The sequence below is a fragment of the Haliotis asinina genome, chromosome 5 (assembly GCF_037392515.1).
Source record: "Haliotis asinina isolate JCU_RB_2024 chromosome 5, JCU_Hal_asi_v2, whole genome shotgun sequence".
In the NCBI taxonomy this organism is placed as follows: domain Eukaryota; kingdom Metazoa; phylum Mollusca; class Gastropoda; order Lepetellida; family Haliotidae; genus Haliotis; species Haliotis asinina.
In genome coordinates this window covers 72131745-72147974 of record NC_090284.1, presented here as the reverse complement: position 1 = coordinate 72147974, position 16230 = coordinate 72131745, and the positions used below count along the sequence as shown (strand labels likewise).

Below are 16230 nucleotides of genomic sequence, written 5' to 3'. Positions count from 1 at the left end.
GTGGGCTGGACGAATCAAAGGCAGGGACCATACTCAGGCATGGGCAATAACAGTTTTATAGCCTAGCATTCATCATCAACAATTAGACATCAACATTAAAGGATAAATGGTACTACACAGGTGATTCATTTGTAGTATAATAAATAGACAGTCAAACTTACACGTCAAATGGACCTTCTACAAATAAACACTATAGCTGTTCAATGATAATATATATATGTGAGTGAACGAGTTAACATTGGCCATAACATGATTAAAACCATTCATTATAAGATTAAAGATCAATAACAATAGAAATTAATACTTGTTGATGAGTGAGTGAGTGAGCAAGTGAGTAGAAACATACAGCAAGTCATGTGATTACCTCTTGTTAACACTGACTTCCAGTCACAACTGATGTTTCCCTACATAATACATTGACAAGACTGCAAACTTTAAAACCATAAATTGTAATAGAAAAAGAAAGAAAGCATCCCATAGTGTCAATCCAATCAAAGTTTGAGTCTGTTGTTATCAGAACCATAAAATTGATTTTTCCCACAAAATAGAAGCTAACATCCAAATATGGTTTACTAAGATAGGTAATCACAAAATTTAGATTTTTATGCATCTATAATGTCTACTTAGAACCATATTTATTGAAAGTACATATGAAGGATCATCAGTGCATGCTAACATTATTAAGAATAGGTAAAACAAATATTGGTAGAGGAGAAGATATTGGTAGAAATTTGAAAATGTGTACATTTTGCTTAATGTTACTGAAGATGAATTACATTTCATGTTTATATGTCCCATTTAACATGATTTGAGAGATAAATATTTTCCATAGTTTAAAATGAAAGAAACAGTCATGCATACATTTAATTCAGAAGATTCACGTAAGAAGTGACCAAAACATGCAGAAACAGTTCAATGTTCTTCAGTGTTATGACTACAAGCATACCATCTGCACAGGTTCCTCATCTGACACCACCATGCTGAACGTATTTATTGCTTATTGTATTTTTTTGTATTGTATTGGGCCTGTGGCCTATATACTGTATAAACTTCATCTCACATCAAGCATGATCTAACACATGCTGAACTTCAGCATGTTTGATAAACGCTTGTAGTCAAACCACACACAAGTGTGTAATGATCTGGCAGTGTTATCTTACATAAGTAGACACATTTTTTCAAAATCCAAAACAACTGTTAGAAACAGCCAACTGCTATAGTATGGAGACAATTGTCATGATTCACTTGGACTGTGATAACACACTGACACTCCTTAAGATATCTTGAGAGATTACAGCATCCCACGTGTGTGCACTGTGGCAGACCCCTGCATGAGTGAGTGAGTGAGTGAGTGATGCCCCAGAGGCACTCAGTGAGTGAGTGCTGAACCTTTTCCTGAGTGTAAGACAAGGGAGGGAAATCTTGCTCCATTATGTTCTAACGGCTGTTGAGGCACAACACAATGCTAAGTTTGACATATTCTGTCAGTCCCACATCTAATTCCCAAACAGAATCAGCTTCCACACACACCATCTGGTGACACCACCCGGATGAGTGTAAATTGAGGTACTATTTCACACCAATATCGTGAAACACCAGCCATAAGTGTTGCATCAAAGAAACGTGGAACTAATTGTCTACCATTATTCCCTACTCTATCTCCAACTTTCCACTGCCAAGACAGGCCAACAGTTAAATACAGCAGGAACTCACTTCATATTCTAACAACACATGTTCTTTCTAACCAACTATTCCTCTCACACATCAATAACAGCATTTATTGATGGTGTTTTCACCTGACACAGGTAAAGCAATCGACTTCATATAATCAATCTCTTGCACATTTACCTGCAAGGACGTCATTGACATGAACGAGAATTTGTTTGAAGTGGTAATGTGTAAACATGAGATAAACTTAAGGAAAAAGAGTGTAGTGAATCAATGAAATGGCTGATGATTAGGCAGGCTGCAGTGCAAGATTACATGAGCAGTGAATGTTAAGCCTCAGATAATTACTTTAACTACCAATAATTAAGTTCACCATCCCCCTCCACACACACACACAGGTGAGGAATATCAACACGAGACTTGGAGACTTCAAAATTTAACTCACTCAAACACAAACAACTTTTATTACATTTCAATTTGGTGATTACAACTATTTACAGTAGGTTTATGGATATTTTTTCAGTACAAATCAGTAATCACATTTTAAAGTTTGCCTAAATTGTCCACTAAAAAGCAGTCGGTTCCCTACAGAGACCTTATGCATGTTTGCTCTGTAACCAAACCTTACGTGTAGGTATAGGATAGCGTCATGGACTTCTGCCTGTCAGGTATCAACTGTCAGGGGATAGTGTAATAAACACAGGCAGTGATTTAAGACCAACACTTTATGCAAATATTCAGGAATGTGACGTGGAGAGGGTTGAATATCCAAGTCCACACACTATGCCTACCTCTGTACAGAGGTTTGCAACTCTGACTTGCTGACATACAGCTTTGGAACATGAGCTGTCCACTTTGTTTAACTGCACTGAACTCTCCACGTGACACGATCTGTGGGGTTTGCTTGTACCTGTTGTACACTGATTTATTACCATACAGTGTGCTGAGCTTGTGTGAAACAGGATTCAACTTCATGTTTATAAATATTTCACTAATATGGTAAGATACTAACACATGTCAGTGAGTTTGGTTTTATGCCGCTTTCAACAATATTCTAGCAACATCACGGCTGGGGACACCAGTGATGGACTTCACATACTGTACCAGTGTGGGGAATAAAGAGTGCTTCAACCACTAGGCTGCCCCACAAACACAAGTGAATGGGGCTGCATAGCTAGTTATGAAGTGTTAGTTCAATGTCTGTGCCAGTTAAACAAGACACCGAAGTCAGACACAGGACACCAGTCAGACAAAGGACACTCCAAGCAATCACAGGACTTCCTAATCAGACACAGGGCACTCTGCTCACTGACCAGTCCATATTTTATCCCCTTCATGGTGAGCATTACGCTGGGTAACAAGTAGCACCTTTTCATGTCTTTTTGGTTTGATGGAGTCAGAGACTGGACAACTGTCCTCAAGCTCAATGGGTAAATACTCTACCCACTACACTACACTTTGTGGGCAGATGCATGAAACATGAAATCTGAAAGATGGCTGTGACACACACGAATGTTTCACAAACTTTTATAGTCAGTGTGCAAAGGTATGGGCCACACTAAAAATACAGAGAATGAAAAGTCAGGGGTATTTGACTGATTTCCCGAAAGTGCTGCTAAAACAATATTCATGACAAACATACAAAGATAAATTTATTTAACATGAAGCACAAAAACAGTATATAGGTTAGATAACTTGTAAAACTCAAACAAGGTTGTCTTTCGTTAACCACAGTAGAGGTATGCTATCAACTCTGGGAGCACCTGTTTCCGTGCCCCTTGAACACCTCCCCGAGTGTGGTAGCCAAGTCCAGGTCCTTGTAATGTAGACAAGAAGATCCAAGGCCCTTCGACACCAAGTACCACTTTACATCTCTGAGTCAGTTTACATACAGGTGTCAATTTGTCCATACATTTACATACATAGGTGTATTTGTACAAGGTAAATTTGATCTTGTCAGAACATTGTGAAAACATACATTTGCATAGAAATGCAAATTTTGCTGATGTGATTGTGATATAGGAGAAAGTAAAAAAAATCAGATGCTGACGGAGAGCAAGCTAACTGTTCAGTTATCTCAAGACTGAGTTTCCATGATTACAGAACTGTAATTTTGTGTCTTTGTCAACCCTGATACCATGGTATCTCATTGTCAACCCTGATACCATGGTATCTCATTGTCAACCCTGATACCATGGTATCTCATTGTCAACCCTGATACCATGGTATCTCATTGTCAACCCTGATACCATGGTATCTCATTGTCAACCCTGATACCATGGTATCTCATTGTCAACCCTGATACCATGGTATCTCATTGTCAACCCTGATACCATGGTGTCTCTTTGTCAACCCTGATACCATGGTGTCTCATTGTCAACCCTGATACCATGGTGTCTCATTGTCAACCCTGATACCATGGTGTCTCATTGTCAACCCTGATACCATGGTGTCTCATTGTCAACCCTGATACCATGGTGTCTCATTGTCAACCCTGATACCATGGTATCTCATTGTCAACCCTGATACCATGGTATCTCATTGTCAACCCTGATACCATGGTATCTCATTGTCAACCCTGATACCATGGTGTCTCATTGTCAACCCTGATACCATGGTATCTCATTGTCAACCCTGATACCATGGTGTCTCATTGTCAACCCTGATACCATGGTATCTCATTGTCAACCCTGATACCATGGTATCTCATTGCCTAAGTATATCAACCTCTTCCAGATGAAATGTTGGTTTTCAAACACTTACATTAAAATGTTTCGAGATCTATGTACGAGATTTTAGGGTAAACTATGAGACTGTGATGTTCTTGTACTGTACGTTCAGGCTGCAGACTGAGTGTAAGTGCTTTCTGTCTTTATCTACTGTACATAGACATTTCCTAATATGGTTGATAGGGTGTGCCAAAGTATCACTGTGTTTCCGGAGACCTACATGGCTGTGAGGTATTTGGCCCTACATAAGAAACTGATTGTTCACTTACACACTATACTCATACACCGTCTCCTAAACTACTGCATCAACGAAAACAAGCATTGTCACTGAGGTGACATAATCCCTCGCTGCAAATTATCAAATCAAACTAAAAAAGCTAAGTCGTGCAGCAGTTGATGATTACATCTTTCAGATATAGATTATTGTAAGCATGAATTTACATAATCAAAGAGATTACTACTTTATCTTCCATAACAGAAAGTCACCATATCAGACATAATATATATGCATTATGTCCTCATTAACATTCATCCCTGAAATATGATACTGGCAAGAATCTCTGTCTTGTACTCTCTCTGTATTTATTGTTAGTTATGGTATATGACGAGTGGTAACATTGTGTCCTGAAGAAAGATCTGCAGATTATCATGCTATCCTGTACAACACCATGGACCCTCTCCACAGATAACATCATTGCACCTGCAGTCATAGTAGCCACATTACATCGTTATGTTCACCTGTACCTCCAGGTATGTACAGGTGATCCATAATGACTGCTTGATTATACACCATTCAAGAATGTAGGTGCTATTGGATTTACAAGATTGATAAAATGCAAATGATGACACCAAGGAGGAAACAGATGATGAAGTAACAGTTTATTCTTTTCCTTTGGAAATATTTGGACTCTTATGGATATATATTACTTTTTCTATATGCACTGGCTAGTGGTATGCTCGAAAAATGGAATATCCCCTATATATTTTAATGGTATATGTATGTCAAGTCAACTCTTTGAAAAATACCACTACACAAAATGAAAAAAGACATAAAAAGAAAAAAAATGCAATCTACATGACTGTTAAAAGAGCACAAAATACCTTGCAAGACATAACATGAGATAACGTTAATTTGTCTGAGATGGTGGGGTAAACAGTAAACATAATTATATAATACACAAAACATATTTGAAAAGATTATTTCATCCGAATGAAAAATGTTCTCACCTGTGATGTGTTAACTACAAAGTATATAGTCAGTATCCACAACTTGTATCATCTTGTCATTGCGTGTATCCCATGATCCATCAGGTATCCTGCTTGTTATGTCATCGTGCTATTCTCCTTCCACCGTATATATATATCTGCAATATACAACCAGATGTCAATACTCAGTCAACTGTGACCACCTCCTGTGGTGAGTCTTAATGGTCACGCTCAGCTGGATGTCACATGACAACTTATTTCAACCCATCTCCCTATGGAATGTGCCCGGGGGACGCAATCAACCTTATCTCACAATGCCTAGATAATCATCAATTCATACGTGTTTTGTTTCAGCCCAAACGTTATATTACAATAAAACTCAATATCAGACAGGTCACTCAACAATGAAGTTAATGTGAGCAAGAATACAAGTTCATGATGCTTATTACACTGTGTGCAAGCTTTTATGAATAGATATTAACTCTTTTATCTCCAGTGAAATATGAACACCCACACAAAACCAACACATACTTCATATGTTAATACTGTCAGTACAATATTGGATCTTGCACCAACAGTAACAAATCCAAAAACAGATACAACTATCATATTAAAGTATTAAAAACCTTAAATCATACACAAATGTATGCAAAGGTCAATACTCTTAAAATAAATTTAATAAAAAGAACCCCAAAAAGATGTACAGCATGTTAAATTGTACAATAACACTCTCTATGTATTATGCATGAGAAAATCTGAAATAATGTCACTTTATTTACACCTAACCACATAATCATGACTATTGTATATCTTCATAACACAGCCACAGGGTAGTGAATGGTAGTATGCACACATTAATCATACCATGAATTATTAATCCTCTTGATATGATTACATTCTCATAAATAACACAACAATCTTGAGGAGGGGGTGGAACGAAAAAATGAAACCTTTATGCTAACGCTATTGATCATCTTGTTTGGGCTTGTTAACAACTGGACCAAGAACAACTGAGTCTTTGTCTCCAGTCCCAATATTTGATGTTGTTCTGACACTTAGCTGTGTTTATATATTGAATGCTACAGAAGGAAGACAAACAAAATCATTTCAGCAAAAGCAATATATGATTTGAGAGGGGTCTGTGGATGGTCATGTTGCATTTGACTGACAAGGCATGTCAAGGTTCACCAATACAAATATTGAAATGCGACAGAACAAATTAGTGGGACTAGTGGCATCTAAAATTGTTTATGATTGTTAAAAATAATTACACCAGCAATTACACCAGTTTTAGCAAAACAAGCATGGGTTATAGACAATGTACACTACTAAATTTACCTAAGAACATTGTATTTCATACACACTTCACATTACATATGGTTTAACCTTGCTTCTAGTAATATTCCAGCAATATCATGACAAGGGACAACACAAATGTTCATATTACTAAGTTTATCTGTCATGCAATATTGTACTTACAGCCAACTGAACAATGACACCATGAACCAACAGTTAATCATGATAGTGGCTAATCATTTTCCTTGACTATCCTCTCCTTCCTGCAGCCAATAAACAACCCATTTGTTTCCCTGCTTGTCTACATCCCTGTACAACTCCTGTACACATCCTCTGGCTGATATCAGTAATAAGTTGTTCTCTGCTCATGAGGTGCCCATGGGTTGATGTACGCTTGATGTTTGTTTATGTGCTTTGAGTCTGACAAACATCGAGGGTACATCAACCTATGGGACCCATGGGACCACAGAACAATGTACTTGTCATAATGAACACCTCAATGTTAATTCTGAACTATTTGAAGCTTGGGTATTGAATCGTACACCTCAGCCAACCTGTGTGAATCAAACGATTCGAATACTGCATCTTGTTTCAGTGTACTGCAGCCATACACAAATACTTGCTTTAATTCTTCCAGTGTGTTGCATTCCTGACATCCACCACTGGATATTTCTCTAGATCTTCCTCCAGTAAGCTGCAGTCCTAAGCAAGCACCACAAAACCTACCTCCAGAGCACTGAAGTCCTACAGAGGCACCTGCACACCTTCCTATAGCATATAAGCACCTGCAATCCTTCTTGTAGTTTACAAGCATATGCATAAATTCCTCCAGTGTACTGCAAACCTACACAAGCCCCTGTAAGCCATCCTGTAGTGTACAAGCACATGCAAACCTTGGTAAAGTGCACAAGCACCTGCAAAACTTCCTTGAGTGTACAAGCACATGCAAACTTTACTTTAGTATACAAGCACCTGCAAACCTACTTATAGTGTACAAGCACCTGCAAACTTTATCCTCAGCACACTGAAACCCAACACAAGTACCTCTACACCTTCCTTCAGTGTACTGCAGCCATCTGAACAGAGCCTGTACAAGACCAATCCCCCCAGGCTGGGACACTATCACATAACTCCAACCAATGTCCTCACAAGGAGGTGAATCAACGGCCAGAGGCTACAACAGGTGATCTAACCATGTTTATTATAACTGATAGAACACCTCAATTTACGACTAACATCTTATCAGTACACCTAATGGCAATCTGGATCCCTCCATACTTGGGGACAGAGACATCTAGATCCAAGCTGCTGCTGTACAGGTGAAACTACCTGTTCCAGGGCAGAATGTATGTCACTGGTCGACATGATGTATACCTACATGCTGATATCATGGATTACTCTAAGCTATGTTGGAAGCCATGTAAACACTTGGAATACTTGCATGCCATGGTGAATCAACACTACACATCCTCTAGGTGTGACATCAAATTGATATTGTATGAAGTTTGATTTGAAAAAATGGCAGGGAGGGTGACAATTACAGTAACAAAGTGCACCATGGCTCATTTCTAAATCACGGGCTTACTTGAAATGCAAGTTGTACTAAGTGTTGGGGTGTTGTTCCAACATTAATGCAAAGATTCTATCAAACTAATCAAGTCAATACGCATAAATAAATAGATGCCTTTCATAATCAAGAAATCTCTGCTGAATGACTCGATTCCTTTGTATAATTCCTACTGTATTATGAGCACTAGTAACTCTTTGTCAAAGTTTTCTCTAAAAGGTGAGTGTATCATGCCCAAATGATGGCAGGCCTGTCACAAACACATGCAGAGGCATGTCAAATCCCTGTAAAAACCATGTGGCACAAGACAAGGCAATTACATCAGACACAGATTTTGTAACTGATGTGTCAAGCTTAAAACTGTCCTCCACATGTATGTCACAGAACATTTAGAAGCAGCTTTTATTTCAGTATCTAAACAGTGACTGTAGCTTTGTGCAGTCTGCATGTGCTCATAAAATGAAATACACAGCAGTCTCTACCACCCACATTATGTGTCTATAAAAGAGCAATAGTAATGACTAAATACATGACTAGTGTTTAGTCACTGCTGCATTATAGAGAAGCAGTTGTGTTGGGATGGAGAGACATGCAGCAGGTCAGGCATGAAACAACAGGTCTAAACAGACAAATACTGTATACATGCATCAGAACTTCATTTCAAACCACTAGAAAACATTCTTAACATATTTTCAGAGTGGAATGTTAACTGACTCCTCTTAAACTGATAGTGTTGTTAAGTAATGGTTGTATCATAACAAGCTGTTTCACACAGTTGAAAATTAGATGTTGTATAACATGCTTTACTCTTGTATATCACATGTTGTGTCTCATGTTTTACTGTTGTACATCAAATGTTGTTTCACATTCTAAAATTGGGAGATGTACATAACATTTTTTTCAGAATTTGAGGCTCTATTGACAATTTGATGCCTGGAAATTTGAACTACCATTATATCCATTTCCTTCTACGTGGTGTTTCAAAATCAGGACCGCATACAAATACACTTCATGTGAAGCAGTTTCTTTCACAATTTAGGATGACCATAAAATAGGTTGTTTGTAAGAAAGGTACTGTCAAAATGAATAAGGAAATGCAATTACTTTCAGACTGCATTAGGTGCCCTAACAATTTCAGTATGATCTCCAATATCAAATGGCTTTTAAAAGAGAAATATTATATATTTTGTAATAGTGTATATGAATCAGCATAATGTTATTGCAATGAGTAAATATAGGACTAATGGTCACGCCCTGATTGCTTTTAAATGATAAATATTACTTGTGTAAATCTGTAAAATCTGAACAGTCTTTGATAGCAGCTAAAACCTTTCCTTAATGTCGTCCAGGACCTCCTTAGCTGAAGTGGATAGTTTGCATGCCAACAATAGACTTGTGCTGATATGCTTCATATCAAAAGACACTTTGGTGTGATTCTCATTTACCTTCAAAAGCTTTTTAACATGACACATTATTACCACCAGGACACAGCTTTCAGCACAGCTACATAGTAACACAATGTAGTTGTATCTAAAGACTACATAAAGGAGAACCCATGATTAATGGGTGATTGCATGAAAAAAAAAACACCAAACATTTTATTCCCTATTCATGACAATAGTTAGGGTGTATCTGTATAGTTCTTATCACTATGCAAGTACCAATCCCTGCCATTACTCTATATATACTTTCATATCAGAACTTCCTGGTTTGAGAATGGTCATCTATTACTGAGGAGTGGAGCCAAGATTAACCGAAACACATGACATTTTGTTCCTAGCACTGTCAAGACATTTTCAAATTGTTTCGTGTTACATTTTTTTCAACCCAACTGCATACGTTAGTATGGACAAACCAGAAAGAAATCCAGTTGTCTGGAGAAAAATTCTGAATTTTAAACAAGTCCATATCATGCATTCTTCAGTTTTGAATATATCCATCTAGCATATTTAGTTAGATATTCACTTGTGACATACTGCATTAATGCAAGTAACCTTTGTGCCCTAAAGGGTGATTCATACGAATTTTAATGTTGAATCCCACAAAAATAATACCCAGTGATCAGCAGTGAGCATGGTGTATATAAGTGCAGCAGGATGACTTAAAGCATATATGCACTGGAAATCACATGATAGGAAGGCCACATTCCCTGATGATGCATAATATTATATTAATATAGTTACAATTATTACCTGAGGAAAGTAGCAATATGTGTGTAATGTAAATGATATGATAATAAATAGAAGTCATCCCTGCAATGAGAAATATTACTTGCAGTAATGACAAAAACTGCAAAGTTCCATTTTCACTAACATCCATTTTACTGGTGATAAACATCACCATGGACACATGGTTCATAGGGCCCCTTCAGCTGTGGGTGACTATATGCCGGTCTCAGAAGTACACAATGTACCTGATTGAGACTTACAGCTGTCAGACTTCAATTTTTTGTCTATCGGAGATACTGACTGTGGAAGTGGGTTTGAATCTTGGATGGGACTCAACCTAAAACAAGAACAAGATTCTGTGCGTCACTGAGAATGTGTAATCCCCATTATGATACATGTAATAATCAAATCATTTCAAGCCAAGAAAGGGTTGGCAGCAAGCCATTTCGTACATTCTTAGTTTCTGTTATTACCCTATGTTAAATTCCTTGTTGCCTCTTCAGTTTTGGCACACACTTTGACATATTTGTTTATTCATAATCAGTATATTCTGAGACTCCATATCAAGAATACCATAAACTACATTTAATAAACTGGTCCATGTTCTAAGCAATTGATGAAAGTAAAATAGTGTACATGGCTGACTGGTTTGTTTGTGGCAGGACAGAACTGATGAAATGTGAAACACATCATTTAAAAATCAGTTTAATTATTTCATCAGTCCCAAGATGATACTACAACCAAAGGGCTAAATAAAACTACATTTGTCAAGTCTACGTACAGGTCTTCAATCTTGGACTAAAATAACACTGGCTTCAGGACACTAAAGGTAGGATATTGGTACAATGTGTGAAGCCCATTTTTTTATATCGCCCACTATGATACTGCGACATAAATCCATACTCACTAAATGCATAATATCAATATGAGAACTATTTAAGGAAGGCAACAGAGAACCTAACAGTCAATTGTGCCTAATGAGAGACCAGATGTGTATAATAGCTATAACATACTTGAATCCCCATTGAAATCTGCATGTGGGGTCAATACTAAGTGTCATCAATGAATGACCACCACTCCATATGGCTTCATGCACAGAATGTGAGACACGGCATGAGGTGCTATTCTTGTCTAAACTTATCAACCTGATAAAATGGTTTGAACTACGTAGTTTCATTCAGTACCACAAAATTACAACAAAAAATAACATTCTGCTATCTCAACAAACTGAAATAACTGATCTAATCCAAGATCATATACGGATATAGTAATATTGACATAAAATACTGCTTATATATAGGCCTTCTGTTCTGCTAGGGGTGGTGGGATAGTTGACTGGTTGAAGTGTCCACTTGCCATGCTGAAGACCTAGGTTCATTCCTGGTGTACCTGCCTGGATATGGCTAGAATATTGCTAGAAGTGATGTAAAACTAAACTCACTGTTCTGCTCAAATAGCATTCTTTTTAATTTGTACATGAACCTGACCTGGTTAAGTAACCTGAGATGGAACATTCACTTGTCTAGCCAGCTCACATACTGTGTGCCCTGCTCCCTGTAGACCCAACATTACACTGTATATAAATATAAAGGATACAGTCTACGCCCTTGTCTGATCCACACCCAATACCTGTTGTCAGACTGAAAGTCCTGCACACAATCTCATGAGCAGGTTGTGTGGCGTGTGATCACCCACGTGTGACTACACATACACACTTCAAACTGCCTTTGAAGACCTGTCCAGTACCTGGATGTGTGGTCAGATGGGAGCTATCAGAGGCCACTCTGGGAATCTCACCACCCCTGCTTGGTGAATGTTAAAATAAGATTGATCATGCATGTGTGACTTGAGAGTCACTCAGGCACGTGCAGCAAGATCACAGGTAAAGATGTCAGTACTGTGGTTTCTGAGTCACACCACATTCTGAAATCACATATCTGAGAGTCAGTTTTGATCATAGATTTTTTCAAAAGCAGCAGGAATTATGGTTTGTTTTGCATTAAGGATTACAACACACAGGAATAATGATAGCCTCACCTCAATTAAACAAATACATCCAGTAAACTACATCCTTTGTATTAGGAAAACTCTACACCTGAGAAATAATCTAATCAAAATTACACATAACATGTATCGGATAAAAATGGAGGTGACAAAATCAGTTTCATAATCATAATAAGTCCTTGCAACTTTATCATAAGCAGATAGTGCTGACACCAGATACTCGTGACACTGTGAATGTATCCTACCGTATCAATGGCATCATCATAAACACAGGCAGAAGCAAGGCAATTGTCCATGAGACACATGAAACAACAGGACATTGCTTGAAAACAGAATATAATTATATCAGTGCTATGTAAAATTTGGAAATATTTCCACAGGCCCAATCATTGAGTGAGTGAGTGAGTGAGTGAGTGAGTGAGTGAGTGAGTGAGTGAGTGAGTGAGTGAGTGAGTTTAGTTTTACATTGCTTTCAGCAATGTTTGAACAAAATCATGGCAAGGAACACCATGAATGTCCTTTGCCCCTTGTGTGACAAGCCAACGTTTAACCACTGGGCTACCCTACTCATCTGGTCCATTCAGTGAATAATACTGGCAGCATGAATTTAGCTTTAAATGAGACATTTAAACGTAGACAACTGCGTCTGTCTGACTAAAGCCTACAGTTTTCAGTAAATTATGACATTCCGGAAACATATATTCTGTGTTCCTACAAAAACAGATCACTCACTCTCACATCCTAGTGAGACAGTAACAGTTTTGTGAGACACATTTGTCAACACTGCATGACCTGTCAAGGAATATTCCACAACATGGCTACACAATACATCCTCTGGACTTTATCTTCCCAAACTAACATGGATCAATCACACATCCATCTCATTAATAAGTAGAACTGTCAATTTATGTTCAATCTTTCAAAGACTACTGATCATGTATTCATTATGTACTGTGGGATCTCTGAATGTTCTTTCATGGCAGAAGACATTGTGAGTGGTGTGTGTCACAAAGTAGCAGAACAAGGTCATGTTGTGCCATTTTCCATTAAACACACTGACCGACTCAGGCTAGTCTGCAGACACGGTCATAAATATATACGAGTTCTACTCATCCTACCAGTACACAAATTGTTGTAAAGTGTAGTTATTGCCATATTAAATGTACTGCACCTAGAATATCAACAATGCATTATTTCTATAAGAAAAAACAACAAAAAAAGACCCATTAGATATCCACATGACCTCTTTCAATCACTGCATGGAAATACTTTTTACTTTTTAACTTCATCATAAGAAGATCTGCAGGACAGCTGATTCAATTTCTATTCTTCATTCGACAAAACTAACTTCACCAAAAAGTATTTTCATAATGTTCAAGTAAATTAAAATGTAACAGATGTAGTTAAGAATCTGTAAACCATTAAATAAAAAGACATAACATAAACCAGTATTAAACACAGTCATCTATATGGGATGTTTAATGGCTTTGATCCTTGTTGGCAGCCCTGTTTTAAAAAGTGACAAGATACTTTGTGGGGGACCTTTCTGTAAGCATAACATGCCATTACATATGCATGCACACACATAACCTCAACTTTCCCATGGTCCTCAATGGAAGAATATACAAGTGCATGATATCCTGCACAGGTAAAGAGAACAATGGATGAGTGTCTCTGCCTATTTAGAATCACAAGTAAAACATGACTATACTCACAGTTACTGAGCCGTCAGCTGATGTCATCATTTCATAGATTTATCTTTGACATTTGAAATAACCGTTACTTAAAATAATTTTTTAATGATGACAATCTAACCTCTGATACTCACAATTCTGAATACAGAGAAAAATTATCTACCTACACTGAATTAAAAAGTTTTCTACACCATGGCAGATAAGCTATAGTCACATGAAAATCAGGTTTATTTAAACTGAGCTGTCAACAATCGCTGATAGCTTTTATCAGTCAGTATGCCAGGCTTTTTAAGTTTGCAGTTCAAGTCTATACAGACACGGTCATGTGAAAAGATGCTGGATAAATAGATCCAGATCCGTGTTGGAAATTATCCTTATTGCACTTACATATACACCTAAAGACGTGGCTGGGTTAGATGTATTGATGTATCAATGTATTAACCATGTGAACATATCTACCTCTCAGTTGTCAACACAGGGACCATGAACCTTGGTCAGATCCCCTTCTTTAGATGAGAGCTCTATCTTCGATGCTTTTCATACGTAAAAAGGCACATGTTCTCATGTTTACGACACTGACTTGATGAATGGCACGTTTATTCATCCCCACTTACTATGTGATCGTATGACAACATATACCACTTAAAACAAGTTAAAGAGGGATGCACTGCAATCCACACACAATGTAATATTTTATCAATAGTCATGAAAACAAATGGCACTCCCAAATGTCTTTGTTTATATATTGAAGTGTGTCATTCTCCAACTTAAAAAACACATAAAAATTTTACTTTCAAATCTGATACGAAATTCAGATAAAAACATAAATATTTTTGTGACACAAAATATGCAGCCATGAGCTTTTATTTCAGATCCTTTCCATAAAAAATCGAAGAAGTGTTATATGCCTGAATGTGTAATTCACCTCTCTTGCTGTTACACCTGGCAGGTAAATAACAGGTAAGGAGGTTGCTGCTTCTCTGTCTCTGTTTACCTGAGGGAGCATAATGCATCACCTGAGATTGTCCCCATCACACACAGGTTTAGATGTATAGCAGCTTGATTTACCTACCTCTTACCAGTATTTAACATGAGTGTTTGTCAGTGCACGAAGGTGCATGATCAGATAGCTTTTATCTTGTAGGGTTTACACACACACACACAACATGCAACCTTTCAGCCGACTGTGGTTCGTGGGAAATCATACACTCGTAGCCCAGAACATGTTGTACAAATTAGTCTGAGAGTTTCTTATGAGGTTTGTCTGAAAGCCTCTTACAATTTTTGCTTGAAAGTTTCTTGTAGAGTTTGTCTGAATGCTTCCAACAAGGTTTGTCTGAATGCTTCTAGCAAGGTCTGTCTGAATGCTTCCAACAAGGTTTGTCTGAATCCTTCTAACAAGGTCTGTCTGAATGCTTCTAGCAAGGTTTGTCTGAATGCTTCTAACAAGGCCTGAATGCTTTATTAACAAGGTTGGTCTGAATGCTTCTAGCAAGGTTTGTCTGAATGCTTCTAACAAGGTCTGTCTGAATGCTTCTAGCAAGGTTTGTCTGAATGCTTCTAACAAGGTCTGTCTGAATGCTTCTAGCAAGGTTTGTCTGAATGCTTCTAACAAGGCCTGAATGCTTTATTAACAAGGTTGGTCTGAATGCTACTAACATTAGGTTTGTCTGAATGCTGTCACCTTCTGGATGGACATCTGAAAACCCTGTGGAGATGCAACATGAGAAAATATGTCTTGAATCACAGACTGATACAACAAGCTCACTATCACAATTCAGGTGGAGTGATAATGTAAAGAAAAGAAAAGACAGTTTAAGGTTTCAGGCACATGAACTTGTATTTCTGAGAAAATCTAAGCTCCATTTCTGAAAAATGTAATTCTTGGCTCAGGTTGA

General features: G+C 37.6%; 1 protein-coding gene across 4 annotated transcripts in view; it reads right to left on the bottom strand.

Annotated features, from left to right (window-relative positions):
• The window catches only part of LOC137285205 (unconventional myosin-XV-like), a 116593-nt gene that overhangs the window by 91911 nt on the left and 8452 nt on the right, over positions 1-16230 (bottom strand). For all 4 annotated transcript variants that reach the window (XM_067817470.1, XM_067817471.1, XM_067817468.1 and 1 more), the window contains exon 2: positions 5625-5761. The gene's annotated coding sequence lies outside the window, so the exon portion shown is untranslated. The remainder of the gene's footprint in view (positions 1-5624; positions 5762-16230) is intronic.